General features: G+C 46.8%; 1 protein-coding gene across 1 annotated transcript in view; it reads right to left on the bottom strand.

Moving 5' to 3' along the window:
- The window catches only part of Lrrc8d (leucine rich repeat containing 8 VRAC subunit D), a 152,792-nt gene extending 126,906 nt beyond the window's left edge, over window positions 1-25,886 (bottom strand). The window contains exon 1 of the mRNA XM_045138662.1: window positions 25,866-25,886. The gene's annotated coding sequence lies outside the window, so the exon portion shown is untranslated. The remainder of the gene's footprint in view (window positions 1-25,865) is intronic.
- Between the last annotated feature and the right edge of the window lie 326 nt (window positions 25,887-26,212).

Here is a 26,212-nt window from a genome sequence, read left to right as displayed (position 1 = left end):
GAAAGTTTCAGCACCCAGGGCTGGCCGTCACAGAGGGCCATTCTCTATCCCATGTGTCGCCAGGAAAGTCCCATGGGGAGCTATATTCCCTTCGGGGGGTGGGGAGAGAACTTAGTAAGCAAAATGAGAAAGAAAGGAAGGAGGGAGGGAGGGAGGGAGACAGGGAGGATGGATCTGAGCAAATTTGAGAGCACTCACATGAAACATCAGTGGTGGGCAGAGAATCTGGCCACACGACACATACCCCGCACACAGGAGGTCATGAGAACGGTCTGTGGCCAGGCACCAGGTTAAAGAACAAGAGAAGGGGCAGAAGAGAGCTAAAACTTGGACCGACAGTATTATTTTAAGCATAAATTATAATTTCTAATTTCTTTAATGTTGAGAGAAAGCTTCCCCGTTGGTAGAACTGTTTATCTTCCCAGCAAAAATTACACTTGAAAGGTTAGCTGCTGATGTAGAACTCAAGATGTGGGAGAAAGAGAAATTGGTGACACTGGTCAAAAATGGCCCCTGTTCAGGCTGGGTCCCAGGAAACGTACAAGTGGATACAGTCTCCTGAGAGACTAAAGACGTGAACTCATAAATAATTAACATGTAAGGAAAGGTATGTGTGTGTTTGAGATATGGGCTCCACATGTCTCTTAGCAAGCTTGTTTATGCAAGTAAACCATGTTTCTAGAAAATAAAAGGCTCTAGCCCAGCCCTCAGAGGTAGAGGTAGGAGGATCGCCATGAGTTTGAGGCCACCCTAAGAGTACATAGTGAATTCCAGGTCAGCCTGGGCAAGAGCAAGATGTACCTCAAGAAAAAAAAAAAAAAAAAAAAAAGGAAGGGAGGAAAGAAAAGGCACAGAAAGAGGGGACATTACATAATTAATGCTTCCTAATATGTCACCCTTACTATTCTCACCTGCAATTTGGGCAGCTATTTTTGAAAGTTAAAGCTCTCGCTGGGTGAGTTAAGGGACACCTCTGGATTGCTACAGAATTACAAGCAATGACAAGGACGGTCGCAGCAGCTAACTAGTGAAAGGTTAACTATGTGCCAGGAACTGCTCTATTCATCTTCCACACATTATCCTCACCGCTCACCTGAACAGGCAAATACTGCTACGTCACTCTGCCATGGTCCCACAGCCAGACAGTGGGTGAGTGGGATGAACTAACACATAGACAGTGGACTCCAGGGCTCATGATCATCTACCAGTCAAGGAAGACAGACAGCAAAGAGTAAAGTCCTATACCTTCCATTTTCTTCTAAATTAAAAAAAAAAAAAATGGGACTGGAGAGATTGCTCAGTGGTTAAAGATGCTTGCTTGCAAAACCTCAAGGCCTGGTTCAATTCCCCAACACCCACTGAAAGCCAGATGCACAAAGCAGCAGATGTTCTGAAGTTCCTTTGCAACACCTCTCTCCCCCCCCCCTTTCATTTTCCCTTTCTCCTTGCAAATAAGTAAATAGAGAGAAATATAGCACAACCACATCAGAACCATCCTATATTCAAGCAATGGGTGGGAAAATGGATGCAGAAAATGCCTGTCCAGTGTTAGCTGGAGATTGCTGCTTATTTAAAGGGAACAAAAGGCAAACCATAGGCTGGTGGGATGGCTCAGCGGTTAAGGCGTTTGCCTGCCTAAGGACTTGGGTTCAGTTCCCCAGAATCCACATAAGCCAGATGTGCAAGGTAGCACATACTTCTTGAGTTTGTTTGCAGTGGCTACAGGCCCTGGTTTTTTGTGTTTGAGGTCAACATGAGACTGAGTTCCAGAGAAGCCTGGGTTAGAGTGAGACTCTGCCTTGAAAGAAAGAAAGAAAAAGAGAGAAAGACAGACAGACAGAAAGGAAGAAAGAAACAAACAAAAAAAATGATTTTCCCCAAAGTCTGATGATTGGTCTCCTCTCATGATTTCAAAATAACCCGTACAAACTCGGAATGGGCCTCAGCTTAGACTTTTCTCCCAAATGTAGGTCCCAATGCTCTAAGAGACCTTCTGTCCCCAGGGTGTAGTGTACACAGTCACCTGGGCCCTTAAAACGCAACTTCTCAAGCCTCACCCCAGAGTCACAGAAGGGGTCTCCTGGGATCTGTGCATGCAGGTAACCACTAGGTGACCCTAAGGCGCAGACCAGTGGAGGAGAGGGATCCCTTGCTGCAGACATCGTACATCTTTCTCTGTCCTTCTACTGTAGCTGCTGAGGGCAAGAGCGCCAAGCAGTTTCCCTTCTCAAGAACCAAGGAGCCGGGCACAATGGTGAGGGCCTGTCATGTCGACATGCAGGAAGTGGAATAGGAAGACTCAGCTGTTCGAGGACAGCTTCAGCCACACAGTGAGTTTGAGGAAACCCAAGCTACATGAGACTCCATCTCAAAAAAAAAAAAACTCCGAGGCAGGGAGGGGGACTCCAGTGGGGCTAAAGAGATGGCTTAGTGGTCAAAGACACTCGCTTGCAAAGTCTAACAGGCGGGCTTCGATTCCCCAGTACCCACATAAAGACAGAAGCAAAAAGTGGTGCGTGGATCAGGGGTCTGTTTGCAGCAGCAAGAGGCCCTGGCACACCCAGTCCCTCTCTCTCTCTGCTCCTCTCCCCCTCTACATGCAAATAAATTTAAAAAAAATTTTTTTTCATTCCAGTAGAATAACTTTTGTTCGAAGACAGTGGACTGAAATCCACAGGTTGGCAAGGGTCAGGTAGGGTCGCAGGCTGGGCATGCCTGCCAAGGATCTCTGCATCTGTCCCATGCCACTCCTCTGGCCTCTATTTCTCCTACACCTACCCCCCCCCAAATCTGCCACAGCACCATACCCCACACATTTTACCTCCTCTTATGTCTTCATATTTTGCTGTCTCGACGGACCTCTCTACCCACCACCATCCTCCTCAACCCTCCAGGGCCTGCTCATCCAATCCCTCCTTCCTCATCGAAAATGCTCTACAACCACAGGGCAGGTGACAGTCTCCTCTTGTGAAGCGCACAGGGCACCGACTGACACTGGCTTTACGTGATGACTGTCCCTGCGAGCCAGCGCCGCCCCTTGCAAGACTTTCGACTGGTGCACGCGAGACAGGACAGTAATGCCGAGCAGGGCACAGACGCACAAGCTTCAATGTTCTGCTCACTGAAACGGGACACTCATGGGCCTGGCCTTTGTGGCCATGGTGAGAAAAGATGACAAGTGTGGCCAACACGGACTGCTGCTGTTACCGTGACGTTCCATCAACGCCCACTTCCTCCCCTATGGAGTATGTGGCCAGCGTCGCGAATGCTTCAAACGTTACTTTTTCTCAAAGTGGAGGAAGAGGAGGAAGAGGAGGAGGCATCTGTCTTCAAAGTCACACAGTGTCCTGAAAGCCCTTTCTCCTGGCTCAAGTCCTGTCCCGATGTGAGGGACACTTCGTAACATTTCTACTGAGAAGCCATCTCTTGCCTTCCTTGGAGAACCAACGTTCCCAGTGCTGAGGAACAAGCCCTGTCTGTAAGGGCCCCTCCTACTCCAGCCTGGCTTTCCACTCTGAACTACAGTAACTGCCTGCAGCCAGGGTCGCTGCCCAGAGAATCGCCTGCTTCACCCTTAAAACAAATAGCACTTTGTCAGGAAACTGGAGGGCAGCCTAAAGTAGGAGTGGGGGGAGAAAAAAAAAAAAAAGAAAGAAAAAAGAGCTTAGGCCAGAAACAGAGTCAACGCCTACACCCTGGTCCACAGTGTAACACAGGTAAAGAGAAGAGTGAAGGAAAGGAGTTCAGATCAACACGAACCTCACCCGCCCGCCCACCCGCCATGGAAACCGCGTTCCAAGACTCACAAAGGACACGCTGGTCAGCTCACTGCCCAACACATGTGGCTTTTGTTGTTAGTAAGACACTGTCACATAGAATAGCTCCTTATCCTCTGCAAACCGATCGTACAGCTGGCATTGTCCTCTCATTGTCCCTTTTACAGGCGATGGAGCTCAAGGTTTGAGAAACACAAGGTCACCACCCAGCAAGGCCACAGAAGCATGGCCAGGACCAGAACTCAAGTTCTCCAAGTTCTAAACCTCAGGTCCTTCCCACACAGCCTTGTTATCAATTGTAACAGGCAAGTTTAAAACAGAAAAAAAAAAAAAAAGCTCTTGGAAGCTCACCAAATGCACTAGTTGGGGAAGGCGCAGGTAAAACAAGGCAGGTTTTGTGCTCTTAAAAACAATTCTGGTGCCAGGGATGCGGATGTCATAGCAACAAGGCTCCTACCCCAGCCTTATCATGATCAGCTCACTATCTTAGGACAGTGTTCGAAGAAGGTCCTTCTACTAGTTACTTTTCTGGTCGCGGTGACAAAAATCTCTGTCAAGAAGGGTTTATTTTGGCTTACAGTTTGAGGGGGACACTGTCTATCAAGCATGCAGCACAGGAGCCAGAGGCAGCTGTCCCAATGTACCCCAAGAGAGGAAGTGCTGGTGCTCAGCTCACTGTCTCCTTGGCCAGGGGCCATGCCCACCAGACGGCACCGCCCCGTCAGTTAACTCAATCTACCCACTTCAGAGATGTGCGCAGAGATCCGTCTCCTAGGTCACTCCAGATCCTGCACAGCTGGTATCAACCGTCATAGTCCTTAAGTCAGCTTTCTATTCTCCATAATTCCATTTGCAGACTGGTTAAGGGAGGAAGTCCCAAGCAAGGAGTACAGTTCTTTTGTTTGTTTGTTTTTTTTTTTTTTCTCAAATATATTTTATTTGACAGAGAAAGAGAGAATGGGTGCACCAGAGCTTCCACCACTACAAACGAACTTCAGATGCATGGGCCCCCTTGTGCATCTGGCTTACATGGGTCCTGGAGAGTCGAACCAGGATCCTTTGGCTTTGCAGGCAAACACCTTAACCACTAAGCCATCTCTCCAGCCCTCCTCCTCCTCCTTCTTTTTTTTTTCCTCACTCAAACTTGGACACTGACTTCAAGACTGAGATGATGTAGAAAGTAAAAGAAATTTCCAGAACACAGTTTGATAATAATGGTGATGATACTGCACAGATCCCGATGGCAGACTACTCGGGTTCGAGTCTCAGCTCTGTCACAGCCCAAGCTATGCGACCTTGAAGCGCCTGGCTATGCACGGTGCCGAGGAGCAGCAGCCTGGCTGGAGAGCTGGCCTTGGTGCCCTCCGCGACGGACTGCCGCGTGGACTCACCAGCGAAGAGCATGGAAACTCTCCCACCCATGACAGGCACCGAGGGCCTTCCGCGAACACTTCCTCTATGACTTCTAGATTCCTCCCTGGGATTGGGATCTTTGGAAACTGTACTTGGTAGGAAGGCTAAAGAAGCCTTCTTTTACAACTGTAGAATCCACAATGCCCCAACCCAGTGCACAGATTATTTATAAATTTCACTTGCATCTGTGGATCACGAGTCCCCGGGAGGCCATGTGGCGGATTTGAAGAATTTTCCTTTCTTCCCAATTAACAGGACAAGGAAGCCTCACCCATCCTCCCTCTACCACAAATCAGTTGGTATTTCCATAACGAGAAAGAGAAGAAGAAAAAATAAAAGAAGCAAGACTCCTTATTGCACTGAAGGAGCATATGCTCAGATTCAGCTATTCTCAAAGCAACCACGATATTCAAAATTGGAAGTTATTGGCTGGCGGGGTAGCTCAGTTGTTAGCGTGCTTACTTAAGTATGCCCAAGCCCTGAGTTCAATCTCAGCATCACAGATACTGGGTGTGGTGGCACACACCTGAAATCCCAGCCCTCTTGGGGTGGGGGCAAGAGGGGCAGAAATTTAAGGTTGGTACTACACAGGAAGTTCAAAACCAGCCAGGGCTACATGAGATCGCGGAGCGGGGGGGGGGGGAGAAGCAGAAAAGAGGAGGGGAGGGAAAGGGGATGGAAGAAAGAGAAGAGAGAAGGGGAGGGGAGAGAACAAGGGGAGAAAATAAAAGTAAAACTTAAACTCGCGCCTCTTTTTGTTGTTGATGATGTGCTGAGGATCAAACCCAGAGCCTGGCCATGCTGGACAAGCGCTCTACCACTAAGCCACATCCTCACCCGGGTCTATCACCTGGTTCAACTCACACTGTGTGGCCAATACCAAAGCCTAGAACAAGCCCTGCTGACGAATCCAAAGGTCTCCTGTGAAAATGCTGAAATTCCAGAAACATGCACTATGTAGTTGGAATGACTGAGATTTAAAAAATAAAATTCCACCCTCCTCAGGCTAGGATTCTAAACCTGGCTAGTACAAAGAGCTATGAAAACGCTGACACTCTTATCTCTCTGAGGATGTTTGTGCAACAAATCACACTCCAGTCACATCAGGATGTTCTCTGGAGCAGATAAATCATGAGGCTAGTCACAGCTCAGGTCTGAAGAAGTATCCTGCATAGGGACACCCAGTGAACAGGACGGGCTTAAAAACCCATGGGACAGTGTCCTCTAGTCAGTATCCAGCAAGGCAGATGAAGCCCGCCCGTCCCTCCATCACTGGTAGACGACGGGGGCTGCTCTAAGAGGCATTGAGGGTGCCAGGCCCTCTCATGCATGGCAGGCTGGTACCCCGCCCATCTTTCCCTGGAGATGGCTGTTCTCAGACACTGGTCCAGTTTAGACAGGGGAGGGGCAGATGGAAGGCTTGTGCTCTCTCTAACGCAGCAAAGTGGCCAGCTTTCTGGGTTTCACTTAGGCTGCCGACTGCTCTGTGAACCCTCTTTTCTTCACCCACAGTCTCCTCTCTGACCTGAACTCTTTCCCCTCTTTTACATTCCAGTTCCACCTGCCAACTAACATGAGTGAATTATAAATGGCAAAAGAGGGCTGGAGAGACAGCTTGGTGGTTAAGGTGCTTGCCTGCAAAGCCTAATGACCCGGGTTCAATTCCCAGTACCCACATAAGCCAGATGCAGTGGTACCTGCATCTGGAGTTCATTTGCAGCGGCTAGAGGCCCTAGTGTGCCCATTTTCTCTCTCCCTCTCTCTCTCTCATCTCTCTCAGCTTGCAAATAAATAAATAAGCAAACTCAAAAATAAACTTAAAGGATGGAATTCTTTGTGCCTCCCACATACATTCTGCACTATTTCTAAACACTTAGTCACAATGGTCTCTCTCAGGTAAGGCAAACCCAGTCTTCCCTCTTCCTTCCTCACTCCCAGATCAATTTCAAGACAGGAATAAATCATCTTCCTTCACTTCTTGGGAAGATGTGGGCTGGGGGGGGGGGGGAGGGTCCCTGAAAGCTACTTAACTCCAAGTATCTCTACTGGTCACTGCCCATCTTCTCTCCCTCAAGCTCACACCCATCTTCTAGCAATTTCTCCCTGAACCTGCTACTCCTCAGAGGCAGGAAAGCCTGGCTCAAATACATTCACTCCAGATGTCACAGTCCAAATGTAAAGGCAGAAACCGTGTCACCATTTCTCGGCCTGGGGTTTCAGGTTTCAGTGTGCTTTGTGTGGTGGGATGGTGGCGGGGGCGGGGGGACACAAAAGGATGACACCAAGTTTTGGGTTGATTCCAGCTGGAAGATGGCTCAGTGGGTAAAGGTGACTGCTTGCAAACCCTGAGGACCAGGGTTCAATTCCCCACGCACCCATGTAAACCAGATACAAAAAAACAGCCCATACAGTGATAAGGTATACACACAGCCACACAAGTGCGCAAATACATACATAAATAATTTTTGTTCTGAGGTAGGGTCTCAGTCTAGCCCAGGCAGACCTAGATTGACTCTATAGTCCCAGGCTGGCCTCAAACTCACAGCAATCCTCCCACCTCTGCCTCCCAATTGCTGGGATTAAAGGTGTATATCACCATGTCAGCCTAATGTTTTTGTTTTTTTTTTAAGTAAGCCAGAGAATGAAGCATTGCATGTAATGCAGCTAAAAGAACAGCAGCAGAGTGAGACAAAGAAAAATCCTTCCAAAAGTGACATAAAATGATGTGGACAGACCTGCAAGCTGACCTCTGACGGCCACACATGCATCGTAGCACACTTGTGGTCACGCTAACACACAAACACATATATACACACAAGTAAAAATACACACACTCACAAATAAATAAACAGCAATAAAAAAAAAAATGGGTCAGACTAGGCGTGGTGGTGCACGCCTTTAATCCCAGCACTCGGGAGGCAGAGGTAGGAGGATCGCCGAGAGTTCAAGTCCACCCTGAGACTACATAGTGAATTCCAGGTCAGCCTGAGCCAGACTGAGATCCTACCTCGAAAAACCAAAAAAAAAAAAAAAAAAAAAAAAAAAAATGGGTCAGGCATTGGGAGGCAGAAGAACTGCTACAAATTCAAGACCAGCTTATCTATACTGGAAGTTCCAGGCCAGCCAGGACTACATAGTAAGTCCCTGCCTCCAAAAAGCATAAACACCAAAACAAAAAGCAGGCTTAGCAGTTAAGGCATGTGCCTATGAAGCCAAAGGACTCAGGTTCAATTCCCCAGGACCCACGTAAACCAGATGCACAAGATGGCACATGCATCTGGAGTGCATTTACAGCAGCAGAAGGCCATGGTGTGCCCATTCATATTCATTCTCATTCTCATTCTCTCTCTCTCTCTCTGTGCCTCTTTCTCTTCCCTAAAATAAATAAAAAATATTTTAAATATGTTAAAAAAGAAACAAAAGGATATTGTGTTTTCATTAAAACTCTGTCATTTTGTTGAGTCTACAGGAAGTTCTTATTTAGAATGTTGAATTAGCTAACCTTTTAAAATCAGATTTCACATAAGAATCCGGATTCTTGGCTTGTAGTGAGAAAAATCAGAAGATTTGGCACACGATCCCACAGGACAAAATTCAGCAGCTCACAGACCCTCTTTGGAGAGAACTTCCATTTGCTGGCTGAGCTCAGCCCACCCCTAACTTCCTCCAGATCACCCTACCCTGAGGCTGAGTACAAGTTGCCATAAATCATCTTATGAGAAGCTCCCTTTGGGGCCCGGCTTGGTATTTGCCTGAGCTACCCCTCCCCCAGCCTCTCCACCCACTAGAGCTGGCAATTCTCCCACTCTCTCCCATGCACAGAATACAGATTTAAGCAGGAAACTACTGCTTGGCACAGAATCTGCCAGGTACAAATCATCGGTAAGGAAAATAATTGAGAACTAAGTAAAAGCAAGCATTTTATAAAGAATATACAGAAAACGGGGCTGGAGAGATGATGGTTCACTGGCTTAAAGGCACTTGCTTGCAAAGCTTGACAGCACAGCCCACCTTGGAATTTCCAGTACTCACGTAGAACCGCAGAGTAGTGCGTGCATCTGGCTTTCATTTGCATGAGAACAAGGCCCTAGCATGCCCATTCTCTCTCTCTCTCTCTGTTTGCAAATAGATTATTAAAAAAAAGAACTAATGAACAGAAAATGTCTCTTTTTTAATATATTTTATTTGCTTATTTATTTATTCACTCATTTGAGAGAGAGACAGAGGCAGACAGAGAAAGAGAATGGGTGCACCAGGGTATCCAGCCACTGCAAACAAACACCAGATACATGGGCCCCCTTGTGTATCTGGTTTATGTGGGTCCTGGAGAATCAAACCAGGATGATTTGGCTTTGCAGGCAAATACCTTAACCTCTAAGCCATCACTCCAGCCCCAGAAAATGTCTCTTTATGTGTGTGTAAAAAAGGGATATGGTTGTACATGATATGTAACTGTAGTCCCCTTCCCAAAAACACATTATAAAGGGCTAAATAGTTAATATTTTCCAAACAATAGTACAAAAAGTAAAATGGTTAAAATAGAACAATTAAGCCAGGCATTGGTGGCTCATACCTTTAATCCCAGCACTTGGGAGCTAAGGTAAAAAAGATCATCATAAATTTAAGGCTAATCTAGGTTACTGAATGAATTCCAGGTAGCTTGGGCTAGAATGAGACTGCCTCAAACAAAATAAAATAAATAAAATAAAAATAAACAAGTGAAAATTTAACTGAATGAATTCACTCCACTGAAATCATACCTGATCAACATAAATGTATAAGTAAGATGGGCATGGTGGTACAGGCCTGTAATCCCAGCACTTGAGAGCCAAAGGCAGGAGGATCAGGAGATCAACACCAGCATTAAAAATAAATAAATAGCATGTGTAATGGCACACACCTTTAATCCCAGCACTTGGGAGGCAGAGGTAGGAGGATCACTGTGAGGCCAGCCTGAAACTACATAGTGAATTCCAGGTCAGCCTGGGCTAGAGCAAGAAAACCAAGAAAGAAAAGAAAAGAGAAGAAAGAGAAAAGGGGAAGGGAAGGGGGGAAGAAGGAGGGAAGGAGGGAAGGAAGAAAGAAAGGAAGGAAGGAAGGAAGGAAGGAAGGAAGGAAGGAAGGAAGGAAGGAAGGGAGGAAGGAAGGAAGGAAGGAAAGAAGGAAGGAAGAACAGAAAAAAAGAAAGGAAGGGAGAGGGGAAGGGGAAGGTGAAGAGGGAGGGGGAGGGGAGGGGAAAGGAATTGAAAGGAAAGAAAGAGAGAGAGAGGGAGGGAAGAAGACAGGGAAAGAGAGAGGGAGGGAAGAAGGAAGAAGCTAATTTAAAAATAACCACCACAGGGATGGAGAGGTGGCTTAGCAGTTAAGCGCTTGCCTGTGAAGCCTAAAGACCCTGGTTTGAGGCTCAATTCCCCAGGACCCACGTTAGCCAGATGTACAAGGTGGCACACGCGTCTGGAGTTTGTTTCCAGTGGCCAGAGGCCCTGGCACGCCCATTCTCTCTTTCTCTCTCTATCTGCCTCTTTCTCTGTCTGTCACTTTCAAATAACTAAATAAAAATAAACAAAAAAAATACTTAAAAATAACCACCACAAATGTATAAATAAAATACTATAAATATGATATAGATATTTATTCATTCATTCACTTTGTTTACTTTGGAGATATGAGACACGACTATTGTCAATGCATACATCTGTGGTAGGGTTCATTCAACAAAGACATGACATTAACAAATGGCTGTATCATCTCATAACGTATTTATTTGTAGTAGTATTGAAGGGTTAGATCTAATTATGAGAAAGGTGCTTATGTGCACCATTCTATCATCAATAAAAAAGAGAAAAGTGCTGGGCGTGGTGGTACACGCCCTTAATCCCAGCACTTTAAGAGATAGGAGGATTGCTATGAGTTCGAGGCCAGCCGGAGAATGCACAGTGAATTCCAGGTCAGCCTGGGCTTCAGTGAGACCCTACCTTTAAAAAAAATAAAAAGAAAAAAAGAAAAGAGAGGAAAGAACTGAACAATACACCAAGGCAATTAAGTGCTTTTTTTTTAAATTTTTTTTTTAATTTATTTATTTGAGAGCGACAGACACAGAGAGAAAGACAGATAGAGGGAGAGAGAGAGAGAATGGGCGCGCCAGGGCTTCCAGCCTCTGCAAACGAACTCCAGACGCGTGCGCCCCCTTGTACATCTGGCTAACGTGGGACCTGGGGAGCCGAGCCTCGAACCGGGGTCCTTAGGCTTCACAGGCAAGCGCTTAACCTCTAAGCCATCTCTCCAGCCCAAGGCAATTAAGTGCTTTATAGGCTAAGGCGCTTGCCTGCCAAGCCAAGGACCCACGTTTGACTCCCCAGATCCCACATAAGCCAGATGCACGCGGTGACATTTGCACAAGATCGCACATGCGCACAAGGTGGCGCACATGTCTGGAGTTCAATTGCATTGGCTGGAGGCCCTAGCACACCAATTTCTCTCTCTCTCTCTCAATCTCTCTCTCATAATAAAATAAGTAAAATAGGAGGGAATTACCATGGGATATATTTTATAATCATGGAAAATGTTAATAAAAATTAAAAAAAAATAAAATAAAATAAGTAAAATAAAAATCACCCTCTCGATTCTAGAATAGATGGCAATCTAGGTTGACAGTTTTAGACCCACGATGTGATGACAACAGCCATGCGGCCTGAGCACACCAGCGTGTCGCAGCCACGTCCCTTAAAGGAGAAGCAGGAAGATGCACAGTCTGGTCCCTTCAACCCCTGATTCTCAGGCTGGAGAGCCGATGGCTCACGGGCAGAAGGACAGTTCAAGTTCAGTTCCCCAGCACCTACGTGAAGCCAGATGTACAAAGTGGTGCGTGCATACGCAGGAATTTGTTTGCAGTGGCAGGAGACCCTGACAGACGTGTACTCACTCTTTCTGCCTGCCTCTTTATCCCCGTCTCTCTCACAAATAAATAGTTTTTAATCTGACTCTCCCTTTCACGTAACAGAATATTTTATTTACTTACTTACATTTCTGTGTGTACATGTGCACACTTGCGCTTGTGAATGGGTGTGCTAAGAGCCCTTGCTGCTGCAAACATTTGCCAGGCACTTGGCACCATTTATTGCATCTACTTTTACAAGGGTAAAGGACTTAACCCTGGCAGGCTTTGCAAGCAAGTTCCTTTAACCACTGAGCCACTGAGCTATCATCCCAGCCTCTTCCTTTTTTTTTTTTTTTTTTTTTTGGTTTTTCGAGGTAGGGTCTCACTCTGGCCCAGACTGACCTGGTATTCACTATGTAGTCTCAGGGCGCCCTCGAACTCACGGTGCTCCTCCTACCTCTGCCTCCCCAGTGCTGGGTTAGGGGCTCATGTAGCCATGCCTGTGCTATTTTTCTTTTTCCTTTTAAATTATTTATGAGTACGTGTGTGGGGGTTGTTGCTTTGTTTTATTTGTGAGGTAGGGTTTCCAGTTTCCTGTGTAGCTAAGAATGACCTTGAACTTCTGATCCTCCTTCCTCTACCTCCCAAGTTATAGGTGTGAATCACTGGTGTTAGACCCAAAGTTCTTAATAATAACTACCATTTATCAGGCCTTTACTGATTGTCCCAACCTTTGCCCAAGAATGTACATGTGTTTGGGTTTAATCCTGAAATGACCCTCAGTGAAAGGCACATTTATTTACTTCCAGTGGTAGGAGGGTCCCTGGGACTTGCTGGCTAACTAGCCTTGCCTGATCGGTGAGTTCAGGTTCACTGAAAAACCCTGTCTTAAAAAATAAGGTGAGGGCTGGAGAGATGGCTTAGCGGTTAAGTGCTTGCCTGTGAAGCCTAAGGACCCCGGTTCAAGGCTCGGTTCCCCAGGTCCCACGTTAGCCAGATGCACAAGGGGGCGCACGCGTCTGGAGTGCGTTTGCAGAGGCTGGAAGCCCTGGCGCACCCATTCTCTCTCTCTCCCTCTATCTGTCTTTCTCTCTGTGTCTGTCGCTCTCAAATAAATAAATAAAAAAATAAAATAAAATAAAATAAGGTGAGTTTGAGGACACCCTGAGACTACATAGTGAACTGCAGGTCAGCCAGATCTAGAGTGAGACCCTAGCTCAAAAAAATAAAAATAAAAATAAAATAAGGTGAAGGCCCCGTCTGGTGGTGCACACCTTTAATCCCAGCACTCAGGAGGCAGAGGTAGGAGGATCGCCTTGAGTTTGAGGCCACCTTGATAAGCCATAGTGAATTCCAGGTCAGCCTGGACCAAAATGAAACCCTACCTTGAAAAAACAAAACTAAAAACCAAAGGTGGAGGGCTGGAGTGATGGCTCTGCGGTTAAGATGCTTGCCCGTAATGCCTAACAACCTGTGTTCTAGTCCCTAGTACCCTCAGAAAGCCAGATGTGCAAAGTGATGCATGCATCTGAAATTCGTCTGTAGTGGCTAGAGGCCCTGGCACACCCATTCTCATATTCTCTTTCTCTCTTTCTCTGTCTCCTTGCAAATGAATAAATAAATATATTTAAAAAAAAAATCAAAAGCCAAAGCCTTGGGCTGGAGATGGCTTGATAGTTAAGGTACTTGCCTGCAAAACCAAAGGACCCAAGTTTGACTCCCCAGGACCCACATAAGCGAGATGCACAAGGTAGTGCATGCGTTTGCAAGGGTAGAGGCCCTGGCATACCCATTCCCTCCCTCCCTCTCCCTCTCTCTCTCTGTCTCTTTCTTTCTCTGCCTTTCTCTCTCTCTCAAATAAGTAAATAAATTAAATTAAATATTTTTTAAAAATCAAAAGCCTTTAGGTCTCCTTGTCTTCAAGAGAAAAACATTTTTAAAAAATAAATAAGGTGGCGAGGGCTGGGGAGATGGCTCCAGGCTAAGGGCACTTGCTTGCAAAGCCTGATAATCCAGACTCGGTTCCCCAGTACCCACATAAAGCCAGATGCACAAAGTAGTGCATGCATCTGGAGTTCACAAGCAGCAACAGGAGGCCCTAGTGGACCCATGTTCCCGTTCTCCTCCCCTCCCCCGCAGTTCACTAATATAAATAAATATAAAATAAGATGGAGAGTAACTGAGGAAAACACACAACATCCACCTCTGGTCTTCACATGCATGTGCATACAGGCGCTCACACACACACACCCAAATCACACACACACATTTGGGCACACAAAAACAGGCATTTCATTAGTTGTCCAACTACCAGGCTGGAAGGACTGCTCAGTGCGTAAAGGCATTTGTTTGCAAAGCCTGATGGCCTGGGCTTGACTCCCCAGTGCCCAAGTACATGTAAAGCCAGCTGCAAAAAGTGGTACACGTATCTGGAGTTCATTTGCAGTGGCGCTAGGCACTGGTACACCCATTCACGTGTTCCTTCTCTGTTTCTCTCTGCTTGCAAATAAATGAAAAAAAAAAAGTCCAACTACTCCTTGATCAGCTAAATTTTTTAAAAATTATATGAGGATAAACAGATTTTTAAGAGCTCATTAGTAGCTTATCATTGCAACGGTCATGGAGACTATTTTCCCAACAGCATTTATTTGCTTGGTTTTCTTTTTTTCTGATTTATTTTTTATATATTTATTAGAGACAGAGAGAGAAGGAGAGATTGAGAATGGGCGTGCCAGGGCCTTTCGCCACTGCAAACGAACTCCAGATGCATGAGCCTCCATGTGCATCTGGCTTTTGTGGGACCTGGAGAATTAAACCTGAATCCTTAGGCTTCACAGGCAAGGGCCTTAACCACTAAGCCATCTCTGTAGCCCAGGCTTACCTGGAACTCACTCTGTAGTCCCAGGCTGGCCTTGAGCTCAGTGCAGTCCTCCTACCTCTGCCTCCTGAGTGCTGGGATTAAAGGTGTGCGCCACCACACCTGGCCCAAGAGCTTTTATAATTGTCCACCATTTCTTAAAATTTGGTTGCAAACAATCAGTGAAGTGGCTTTGACTGATGGCGGTCCTGGTCCTCCTGATGGCTTGGTCCAGTCTCCAAATGAGGTAGAGGCAGGCTGAAGGAGGTCTTCAGGGAGAAGGTGGTCTTAACCACCCCTCACTCGCTGCCCTGCAGAGCACACTACTATTCCACCTCCTTGATGACTCTAAGGCTCAGCCAGGGGAGTTTCTGAGTTTCTGGGGAGTGAAGACTTCTCTGGTAATGTTCCTAAAGATTACCATCAAACAGGAGGAGAAAAAAGTCTTTAAGAAAGAAGTGCTCTCGCCGGGCATGGTGGCACACGTCTTTAATCCCAGCACTGGGAGGCAGAGGTAGGAGGATCACTGTGAGTTCGAGGCCACCCTGAGACTCCGTAGTGAATTCCAGGTCAGCCTGGGCTAGAGTGAGACCCTATCTTGAAAACAAAAAAAAGAAGTGCTCTCAAATGGAACCTCTCACCACATTTGTGAGACCAGAAGCTGTGGGGGGGGGGGGGACAGAAACACCTTGGAAACCTCAGGTAGACTTTTTTCAGAGACCAGTAAAAACTCGAAAGAAAAGTCCAGGTGTGGTGGCGCATGCCTTTAATCCCAACACTCAGGCGGCAGAGGTAGGAGGATCACCATGAGTTCGAGGCTACCCTGAGACTACATAGTGAATCCCAGGTCAACCTAGACTTTGAGTGAGACCCTACTTGAAAAATAAAAAATAAAAAATAAACCATAATGAATTCAACATACTGCTTATTCATTTCTGCTTCCAAAGTAGCATCTTGCTCTATCTAGTACAGGCTCAGGCTGGCCTGGATCTCACTCTATAGTCCCAGGCTGGCTTTGGACTCACAAACAATCCTCCAAACTCTGTTGGGATTAAAGGCATGCACCACCATGCCTGGTTTAAAATCTCCTTCTTTATATGCTAATAAAAAAGTTAAGGCTTTGCAGTTAAAAAATAATAACAACTCTTTGAAGTAGGAAGGACAACCCAAAAATTATAAACTAGCACCTTAAAAAAAAAAAAAAACTCTGGGCTAGACAGATGGCTTATTGGTTAAGCACTTGCCTATTAAGGCTACGGACACGGGTTCGAGGCTCTATTCCCTAGTACCCACATAAGCCAGATGCACAAGATGGCACATGCATCTGGAGTTCATTTGCAGTGACTGGAAGACCTGGTACACTCATTCTCTCTCTCTCTCTCTCTCTCTCTCTCTCTCTCTCTCTCTCTCTCTCTGTTGCTCTCAAATAATAATAAACAAAAAAAAATTTTTAAACTCTTGAAATTGAACCAGCTTAGCACAAAAATTAAAACTAAAAAACTTGCTACATCCTCTTTCTTCTCATTTTCCCATGGGCAGTGGAAACTGCATGCTCACTGGGAAAACGACGCAAGAACAGAACGCAAGGTGCTGTCCTGTGCGGGAGGCTTTCTCCCAGGGGCCGCGCTGGCAGCAGCCGCTGTCTTGCTCATCCCTTCTAAGAAGTCTACGGCTGCCTCTGAGCTCCTTGCCGGTCTTAGTGATTCATCTGGGCTGTGAGCCACACCCTTCAAAAGCATCTTCAGCGCTCAGCCTGGCTGCACAAGACACAGTGGATGACACCAGTCACTTGGGGTGGAGAAGGCTTTCCATCAAGATAAAGTCTGTCTATCTCCAGAGATTCTTTTTTTTTTTTTTTTTTTTTTTTGGTTTGTCTTTTTGGTTTTTCAAGGTAGGGTCTCACTCTAGCTCAGGCTGACCTGAAATTCACTATGTCGTCTCATGGTGGCCTCAAACTCACAGCCATCCTCCTACCTCTGCCTCCCCTCCCAAGTGCTGGGATTGAAGGTGTGCACTACCACACGCGGTAGATTCTTTTTGAGACAGGGTCTCGTATATCCCAGGCTGGCCTCAAACTCAGGATGTAGCTGAGGGTGACTTTAAACTCCTGATCCTTCGGCCTTCGCTTCCTGAGTGCTGGGCCACCATACTGTGTATGCAGTTTCGGGGATAGAATAGAACCCCAGGACTTTGGTGAACGTTAGGCAGGCACTTTTCTCATTGAGCCATGTTCTCAGCCCTAGACATTCTGATTTACCCCACATACTGAGGGGTCCATAGTGGATACACATTTCAAAATCTTTTCCCCCGACTGATGCCAGGGTTAAGAATTGATATCATGTTTCTCTGAAATCTTCCTGAATTCTTGCTTTACAAAGCTTTAAGGTAAACCTCTTCCTCTTCATTTGTTCCTTTAGGTGACAAATACTATTTAAAAGGCTGGCAAGAATAGTGTACTAAAAAATAAAAAGCAGTGGAGCCTAAGACAGAAGAAACACCCCGGCCTTCATCCCACTGACTATTGAGGAACCTGGTAACAGGCAATTAACATACCACATATAGGGCTGGAGAGACGGCTTAATGGTTAAGTGCTTGCCTGTGAAGCCTAAGGACCCTGGTTCGAGGCTTGATTCCCCGGTACCCAAGTAAGCCAGATGCACAAGTTGGCACACGCGTCTGGAGTTCGTTTGTAGTGGCTGGAGGCTCTGATGCATCCATTCTCTTTCTGCCCCTCTCTTTCTCTCTTTCTCTCTCTCTGTCACTCTCAAATAAATAAATAAAGATAAACCAAAATAAATAAATAAATAAAAATATGCCACATTTAGATTTGCTGAATTAAGGGAAGAATCAGGCCTTCCTGTGTCCTGATCCTGATGGTTTCAGTGTTTCAACAGCATCGCTCAAGAGCATCTGTGCAGACAGGAGGGCTAAATGCTGTTTCGGACGCTCCTGCAGCTTCCATTCCAGCAGCAATGCCTAGGCTTTCAAGGAATTACATTAGCTCCTTCCCTAAAGCCAAGTGCCCATGCCTTGGAAAACAACACGGTGAAAATTCAATTAAGACTAAGAGCAGGAGTGATGAGTCAGTGGACACAACACTTGTCAAGCCAACGTGAGGAATGACGTTTGGGTCCCCAGCCCCACCTGTGTGGTGGCCTGCCTGGGGTTCCAGCACTAGGGAGGCTGAGACAAGAGACAATTAGGCCTAGCTAGACTAACCATAGTGGTGAGCTCTGGGTTCAAATGAGTGAACCTGCCTTAGTAAATAAAGTGAAGAGAGATGGAGGACACCTGACATTGACCTCTAGGCTACACACACACACACACCTGCACACACATGAACCCACATGCAAATGAACACGCATACATACACAAACGTGCAAAATAAATAAATAAAAAGACTCTGGGCTCAGTGGTTAAAGGCCCTTTGCTTGCAAAGCCTGCCATCCTGGATTTGATAACCCAGTATCCACACAAAGCCAGGTTCACAAACTGGCACATGTACCTGGCGTTCATTTGCAGCAGCAAGAGGCCCTGGTACACTCATCTCCTCATTCACTCTCATGTTCTCTCTCTCTCTCTCTTTGCAAATAAATAATTTTTTTACAATTTTTAAAAGACTATTTCCTGGGGCTGAAGAAATGCCTTAGTGGTTAAGGTGCTTGCCTGCAAAGCCAAAGGACCCAGGTTGGATTCACCAGGACCAATGTAAACCATATGTACAAGGTGGCACATGAGTCTGAAGTTTGTTTACAGTGGCTAGAGGCCCTGGTACACCCGTTCTCTATATCCCTCCATCCATCCCTCCCTCCCTCCCTCCCTCCCTCCCTCTCCCTCTCATCCCCTCCCTCTCCCCCCCCCCTCTCTCTCACTCTCACTCCTCTTCTTTCTCTCTCAGATAAATATAAATATTTTTTTTAAAAAAGACTATTTCCTGGACTGGGCTGGATGGCCTATACCTGTAATCCTTTATCCATTGGGAGGTAGAAGCAATAAGATCAAGAGTTCAAGGTCATCCTCAGCTACATAAAAATTTGAGGTCAGCATGGGCTACACTAGACCTTGTCTCAAACAATGACAAATAAAATCTTTATTTTCTTTTTATCCAAATGTATTATTTTATTTCTCTGAAATGTTGCATTTCCTGTCCTTTTTTTATCTACTCCAATAAGTCAGGACAGCACTATGAAATTACTTTCAGAGCCTTTTCCCAAACAAGATGCCAGCCTTTGGCAGTGGCTTAACTTCCCCTGACAGCTTGACCTCCTATTTGCCCACAGAAGTTACCCACACCCCCATGTGGCTTCCCCAGAGCAAATCCCTTCCGGCTAGATATGCAAAATCCAGAGGTTCTTTTGCTGTCTGCAAACCTAGAAATCCCACTGCATGCACCTTCTTTTGGTTCAATTATATAAATGAGACCTGAGGGACCTCACTGTTTACACACCTCCATGCAGAGGATGAGCTCGATGCCGACCTTTGTGTTCTTGAAGGTGCTGGATTCAGACGCCGCTCTGCACTTGTGCACGTTTGATCAGAGCACCTCCCTATGCCCTGGCATTCTAATCTACAAAATCCAAGGATTGATTCATTCCCACTGTCATATTTTCTTTTCTATTCAAAAGGATATAACAGGGGGGTGGAGAGATGGCTCACAAGTAAAGGGGCTTGCTAGCAAAGCCTGAAGGCCCAGGTTCAATTCCCCAGTACCACATAAACAGATGCACAAAACGCTGGAAGCCAGGTATAGTGGCACGCGTCTTTAATCTCAGCACTGGAGAGGCTAAGGTGGGAGGATTGCTGTGAGTTCAAGGCCAGCCTGGGAATACAGAGAGTTCCAGGTCAACCTGGGCTAGAGTGAAACCCTGCCTCAAAAAAAAAGGGGGGGGGGAGGAGGAGGAGAAGGAGAAAGAAGAAAGAAAGGAGGAGGAGGAGGAAGAAAACAAGAAGAAGACATATCATAATATTAAAGGATTTTTTGCAATATCTTCCCTCTCAAGAAACCTTAGATATTCACAAAATACCCCCTTCTCTTCTAGAATTATCCTTCATCTCCAGACCATAGGTTTCCCATGTGGACCAGTACAGAACTGAGCCTCAATAACTGTACCACCTGGAAAGACAGGACCACCAGCAAGGAACAGGGTACTATGAACACTCATAGCTGAAAGGCTGTATGTGGAGGCTTGGAATTTTGAGCTGATGTTTCTTCAATACTAGCGGATGGCTACTAGCCAATACAAGTAGTTCACTTAAATCTAACCTAGAGTTTGGACATGTAGCTCAGCTGGTAGAGTCCTTAACTCTCATGCCCAAAGCAGTGGGTTCCAACCCCAGCACCACACAAAACCTGAGTGTGCTGACACACACCTACAATGCCAGTATTCGTGATGTGGAGGCAGGAGGATCGGAAGTTCCAGGTCATGCTCTAGTATGGTGTTCACTGCTAGCCTGGGAGAGAAAAGACTCTGTTTCAATCAATCTAATGTGCTAGACAGACCGAGAACCTAGCACTAAGTCCCCTGGGATTTCTGACCTGGTGGCTATGAATGGTAATTCCTAACATGTTTTCAGTCAAGACATGAAACCCAAGCTGGCAAAAAGGTTTGTTTCTAAGCCTCAATCCTCTCTCCTTCCCTAGGAGTAAAGCTGCCACCAAGTATTGTGGGCATGCTAAAAAAGAGAGGGAAAGAGGGAGGGAGAAAGGGAAGGAGGAAGGGAAAAGAAGGAAGTAAAGAAAGAAAAAAATAAGGAAGAAAGAATGGATGGAAGGACGGACAGACAGACGGACGATGGAGCCCAAGTGGGAACCAAGTTCATTCTATCTCTGTTCTCCCAAGTTCAACAGCAACTCTGATGTGCCAAGCTTTCGATTTTCATGAAACATTAAAGACTCTCTTCCAGCTGGATGTGGTGGTGCACACCTTTAGTCCCAGCACTCCAGAAACTAAAGTAGGAGGATCGCTGTGAGTTCAAAGCCAGCCTGGGGCTACACAGTGAGTTCCAGGTCAGCCTGAGCTAGAGTGAAACCCTGCCTTGAAAATGCAAACAAACAAAAAGAAAAGAAAATGAAAACTCTCTTGCAGCTATCTACACAGCAGAGGGAGGTCGCTTATGACAGACCAGAACAATTTCAAAATGGTGTCTGGGGTGCAAACACTGTCGGAGCTCGGGCAGCGGGGCCCAAACAGAGTCTGTGAGACTCCCTCACAAAGGGATAATGATGGGCTCACCTCCATCACTCAGGACCCAGCCTGAGGAAGTACCCCCAAAGTGCTGAGTCTCGCATGCTACCAAACAGGATTAGAAGACAGAACCAAAACTCAAAAATCTCAAAAGCTTCTAAGACTGAGCCAAAATAAGTAAAGTGAAGTGGGAAAAAAAAAAAAGTCCACTCAACTCCTCAGGTTAAAAAAAAAAAAAGATGTTGCCCAATGAATACTGCATTCAGCAGCTCCAACAGCAACTAAGAGTTTTAAGGATCTATAGCCGGGTTCTACACTGAATGTCAAAAGGGCAGGTATAGCAGGGCGTAGTGGCACATGCCTTTAATCCCAGCACTTGGGAGGCAGAGGCAGTGAGTTCGATGCCACCCTAAGACTACATGGTGAATTCCAGGTCAGCCCGGGCTAGAGCGAGACCCTTCCTTGAAAAATACCAAAGGGGGGTGGGGGGAAGCAGTTGTAAACAAGCTGCAAGAGTAGATGCTGAGGCCTGGGTCTCTGCTTGTACGTTACTGTCACATTCAACTCCAGACTTTGCACTAGAGAGGCTGGACACCCAGAGGACGCATGTCCCATGAAGGACTGTAACAGGAATTGGGACTGTTTTACATTAGAAAAGTTAATGGGTGGTAGGGGAGCAGAATGCACCCCAGACTGTCTCCACGCATTCAGAGGACCAGCCTGGGTCAGTGAGCTGCTCCACAGAGAAGTGCTGGGACCAAATTCAAAGCAAGCAGTCCTCAGATCAAACACCAAGGGTCCAGCGATGTACGGCAGGTCTGTGTAAATACAGGCAACAAGGGCTACCGAGCAAGTGTAAGAACTTACTGTTAGTCAGGCTGAGCCTCTCCAAAGCACCAGTTCTGACTCTGCGACTCCCCACTTAGCCTAACATTAGGCTGTCCTGCTAGCTCTAATTAGGATTTACCCAGACCCTAATCACTTCAGACCTGAGCAGAGCAGAAGTCTCTTACATTGGCTTCCTGACTTCCCCTTAAGTCAAGAACCCCTCCCCCAAGGGTGTGCCGGAGCTGCATTGCGCAGATGCCTCCATAGCTCCCCCATGCACTGTTTAGGGCAGGGCGTCTCAACTTGGGCTATACTGGCCTTGTTGATAGGATCATCATTTAGGAGTGTGAGGCTGTCCTGTGTATTAAAGGGAATTTCTGCACTGGGGAAATGGCTCAGCGGTTAAGGGCACTTGCTAGCGAAGCATGCCAACCCAGGTGTGATCCCCAGTACCCACGTAAAAGCCAGACTCAGGAAGTGAAACCTGTGTCTAGGGTTCACACACAGTGGCAAGAGCCCTGGCATGCCCATCCCCTCCCTCTCCCTCTCTCTCTCTCTCTCTCTTTCTCTCTCTCTCTCTGCTTGCACTTGCGTATGTGTCTCACACTCTCTCTCTCCTCATGAATAAATTTAAGAACAAAAATTAACGGCATTTCTACTCACGAGAAGCCGGAAGCACCTGCCTCAGGCTATGATAAACAAAAAGTCTCCAGATATTGCCAAATGTCCGCTGAGAGGCAAAACTCACCCTGTGCAGAACCACGGGTCTTGAGGCAAATGATTAACCCCATCGGCTTGCGGTTAAGTTTTCCACTAACTAGGTTAATCATATTTTCTGCTCCAACTAGGCAAACCTATTTATTGCTCTAACTATGACGCTCCTCAAAGCTTCCACTAGCATAATATGTACTCCTTCCTCTTCCTTGGAGACAACCACATACCTAACCGCGGTCAAGTCTATTCAGCTTTCTTCTCCTCCCCCCCCCAACACACACACACACACACACACACACACACACACACACACACGCCCTTCAGCTGGCTCCAAACACCCTTAACTTTTGGACAACCATAATTGTTCCTGCTGGCATCTCCTGTGTACCTGTCTTGTCTGCTCTCGTGAGTATAATCCTCTCCTTAAAACTGTATTTATTTATTTGAAAGAGAGGATGGACAGATGCACCAGGGCCTCTTGCCTCTGCAAATGAACACTAGATATATGCACCACTTTGTGCATCTGGCTTTATGGGGGAATTGGGGAATTGAACTCAGGCTGTCAGGTTTTGCAAGCAAGTGCCTTTAAACGAAGCGAAGCCACCACTCCAACCCCAATCCTCTCCTTTTTTAAGGTTACGTGGCGTGCACTTCGGTTCCAGCTTATAGTTCATATTTAGAAGCTACTACGTGGTGTTTCTTAGACTGTCAAACACCAGCTCCAGTTATAAAGAAGTGAATCCCAAAGAACAAAGTATAACATATGTATGAAGATAGCAAGATGAAACCTTGCACACTAACTTAAGTTAATAATGTGAAATCCCTTACAAACTATTTTAAGAACATAGGTGGCCAGGTGTGGTGGTTCCCACCTATAATCCCAGCACTCAGGAGGCTAAGATGGGAAGATTGCCTTGAGGTCAAGGCTAACCTGGACGACATAGTGAGTTCCAGTACAGCCTGGGCTACAGTGGAAGACTCTGTCTCAAAAGAAGACAAAGATAACATTGAGAGCCAGGCGTGGTGGTACACACCTTTGATCTCAGCTCTCAGAAGGCAGAGGTAGGAAGATCACTGTGAGTTTAAGGCCAGCCTGGGACTACAGAGTGAGTTCCAGGTCAGCCAGGGCTAGCGTGAGACCCTATCTCAAAATAAAATAAAATAACATTGATGTACTGATCATGAATATACATTTTTGACAAAACTGTTACCTTTTCATGCCCAGTGACAATTTACCCACAGTGCTGAGAAGACCTAATTTCCAAAAATGAGCAAAGAAAGTAATTAAAAACGAGGATATGACAAACACATCAGATTTTTTTGCTAAAATATTTTTTAAAGCTCTGCACAAAATAAAACTTAGGGACAAAAAGAAAGGCCAAGTATTGACTAAATTAGTTCAATGCTGGAAAAAAATAGCAAGCAGAAAAAGATAGGGATGTGGCTGAAGCCTTTGTTGCATCATACCCTACTCCACTTGGCAAACTCAGGGACTGGAGGAGGGGCGCCAGGGTTATGTGAGGACAGCGCCCTCTCCGACGGCTAATCTGTTAGGTTAGGTTCTAATCAACAAAGTAGACACGCTCGCACCATTCACACCCTCAACGAAAACCAGGCAAATCTAAGAGCCTATGTGCAAATGTATAAAAGCACGCCAATTTAAGATTTGGGGGATTTTTTTTTTTTTTACAGCTCTATGGGTTACCTAATCATTTCATGGAGGCTTCTTCAACAATCAGGGTTAGTCAAACATCCCAACTTTCTCAAGACACTTATTTTAGTCACCTCATTTTTTTTTGGTGGTTGTTGTTGCTGTTTGTTTTCTTGAGGCAGGGTCTCACTGTAGCCCAGGCCGGCCTCAAACTCAGGGTGATTCTCCCCACCTCAACCTTCTGAGTGCTCAGACTATGGGTGTAAAACCACCACTACTGTCTCCATCTGCCTCATTTTAATGTTCTGTTCCTTCCCATGTTGCCCTTGGCTTTTCAGCAGGGTTTTTAGTCAGCTGGTGTCAGGACCACCCTGACACTGACCTAGCTTATAGGATGGGTCTGGTCAGAATTCACGGGCTGCAATAGTAAATGCTGTCTGAAGGTCTTTTTTATCTGCTTCACGAGGCAGGATTTTTCGCCACGTCTCTAAGGCTCAGCCTCCCCAGAAGCTTTGAACAGGAAGGTGTGAATCACTGTCATTCTTGGCCTATTGACTGGCCCTTGGTTGTTTATGAAGTAAACAGCCCTCACCATTACTTCAGTCCGGAATTCCCTGCCCGTCTAGACTCTTCTCCAGCCCAGCACAGAGCATGTAATAGGTGCTGAGTAAATGCTGCCTGGATTGAATTTTATTATTCAGGTTGCCAAGAAAAGTTTGCAGAATATCAACTCTTCACTTCTATATCTCTTCCAAAAATATGTCCTCACAGCTTTCTTGCCCAATTAAAAGAAAAAAAAAAAAAAAACACGTGTCAAAGGCAACGAGGGAGAAATCTTCGAAGCAGCGCGAGCCAAGAAGCCCAGGGGTTCCAGTTGGAGCCCCCACTGGCCTAGGTCACCCTCATACTTAATCCCATTTCTCTGCCTGCCTCCTACATTCTCTTCTTCCTGCTTCCTTTTCTTTCCTTTGCTTTTTTTTTTTTTCTTTCCAGCAACCCTACCTCCCCACTGTCGGTCACACACACACACCCCAGCTGCTTGTGGGGTGCCGCTACCCCACCTCTCCCTCTCCAGCAGGGACCTACCTCACCAACCCTCGACCTGGAGGGTTTCTTCTTCACTGTCGATCTCTCTTAAAAAAAATAAATAAATAAAACCAACCCCCCCCCAAAAAAAGTCTTTATCTGTTAGGGATACCCCAAATAAAGGGGGACATAAAGAAGGAAGCCGCCATCCACCCTCCAGTCACTGGAGGTGAATGTTCCACTGGGCAAGCTCCCCAATTTTCCTTCCCTTCAGACCCCCTAAAACCAGATTCAAGCAGAAGTCCCGTTCCCAGGAGCCCACGCTTCCAAACAAGCTCGAAGCGGATTATACCGGTACCCAACCCGGAGATGGCCCGCGGCGCGCTGGGTGCACCTGCGGCCCCAGTGCCCTCCCCCGGGCGCGGCGGGGGGGGTGTGGGCGGGGCTCCGGGGCTCCCCTCCCCACCCCGGTGCCCAGCGCGGCCCACCGGGCGCGGGACGCAGGCGGAGGCGTTTCTGCAGAAGTTCAAGGGCTCACCTTACGGGGCACGGGGCCAACAAGGCCAGACACCAAGCCACCCACCTCCGGGAGGAATCGCAGGAGCTGCGATCGAGCGAACGGAAGGAAGCAGGCTGTCCCCACTCGTCTCGCTGCAGCCGTGTTCGGGCCCAGCGCCTGCAGGAAGGAGCCTGGTCCTTCTGGCCGTCCGCTGTCGTCCCCCCCCCCTCCTTACGACCCATCCCGAGGCCCTCGCCAGTCCCGGGCTTCAACCTGAGCTAGGGACCGCGAGCTGGCGGGGGGTGGAGGGGGGTCGGGGAGGCAGGACGCCCGTGCCCGCGGGGCTGGTGCGCTCGCTCGGGCGCAGCGCCTCACCTGCGCCCCGT

Source organism: Jaculus jaculus, chromosome 19 (assembly GCF_020740685.1).
Source record: "Jaculus jaculus isolate mJacJac1 chromosome 19, mJacJac1.mat.Y.cur, whole genome shotgun sequence".
Classification (NCBI taxonomy): Eukaryota; Metazoa; Chordata; class Mammalia; order Rodentia; family Dipodidae; genus Jaculus; species Jaculus jaculus.
Note: the sequence above shows the minus strand (reverse complement) of the source record. Positions and strands in the feature narration are given on the sequence as shown.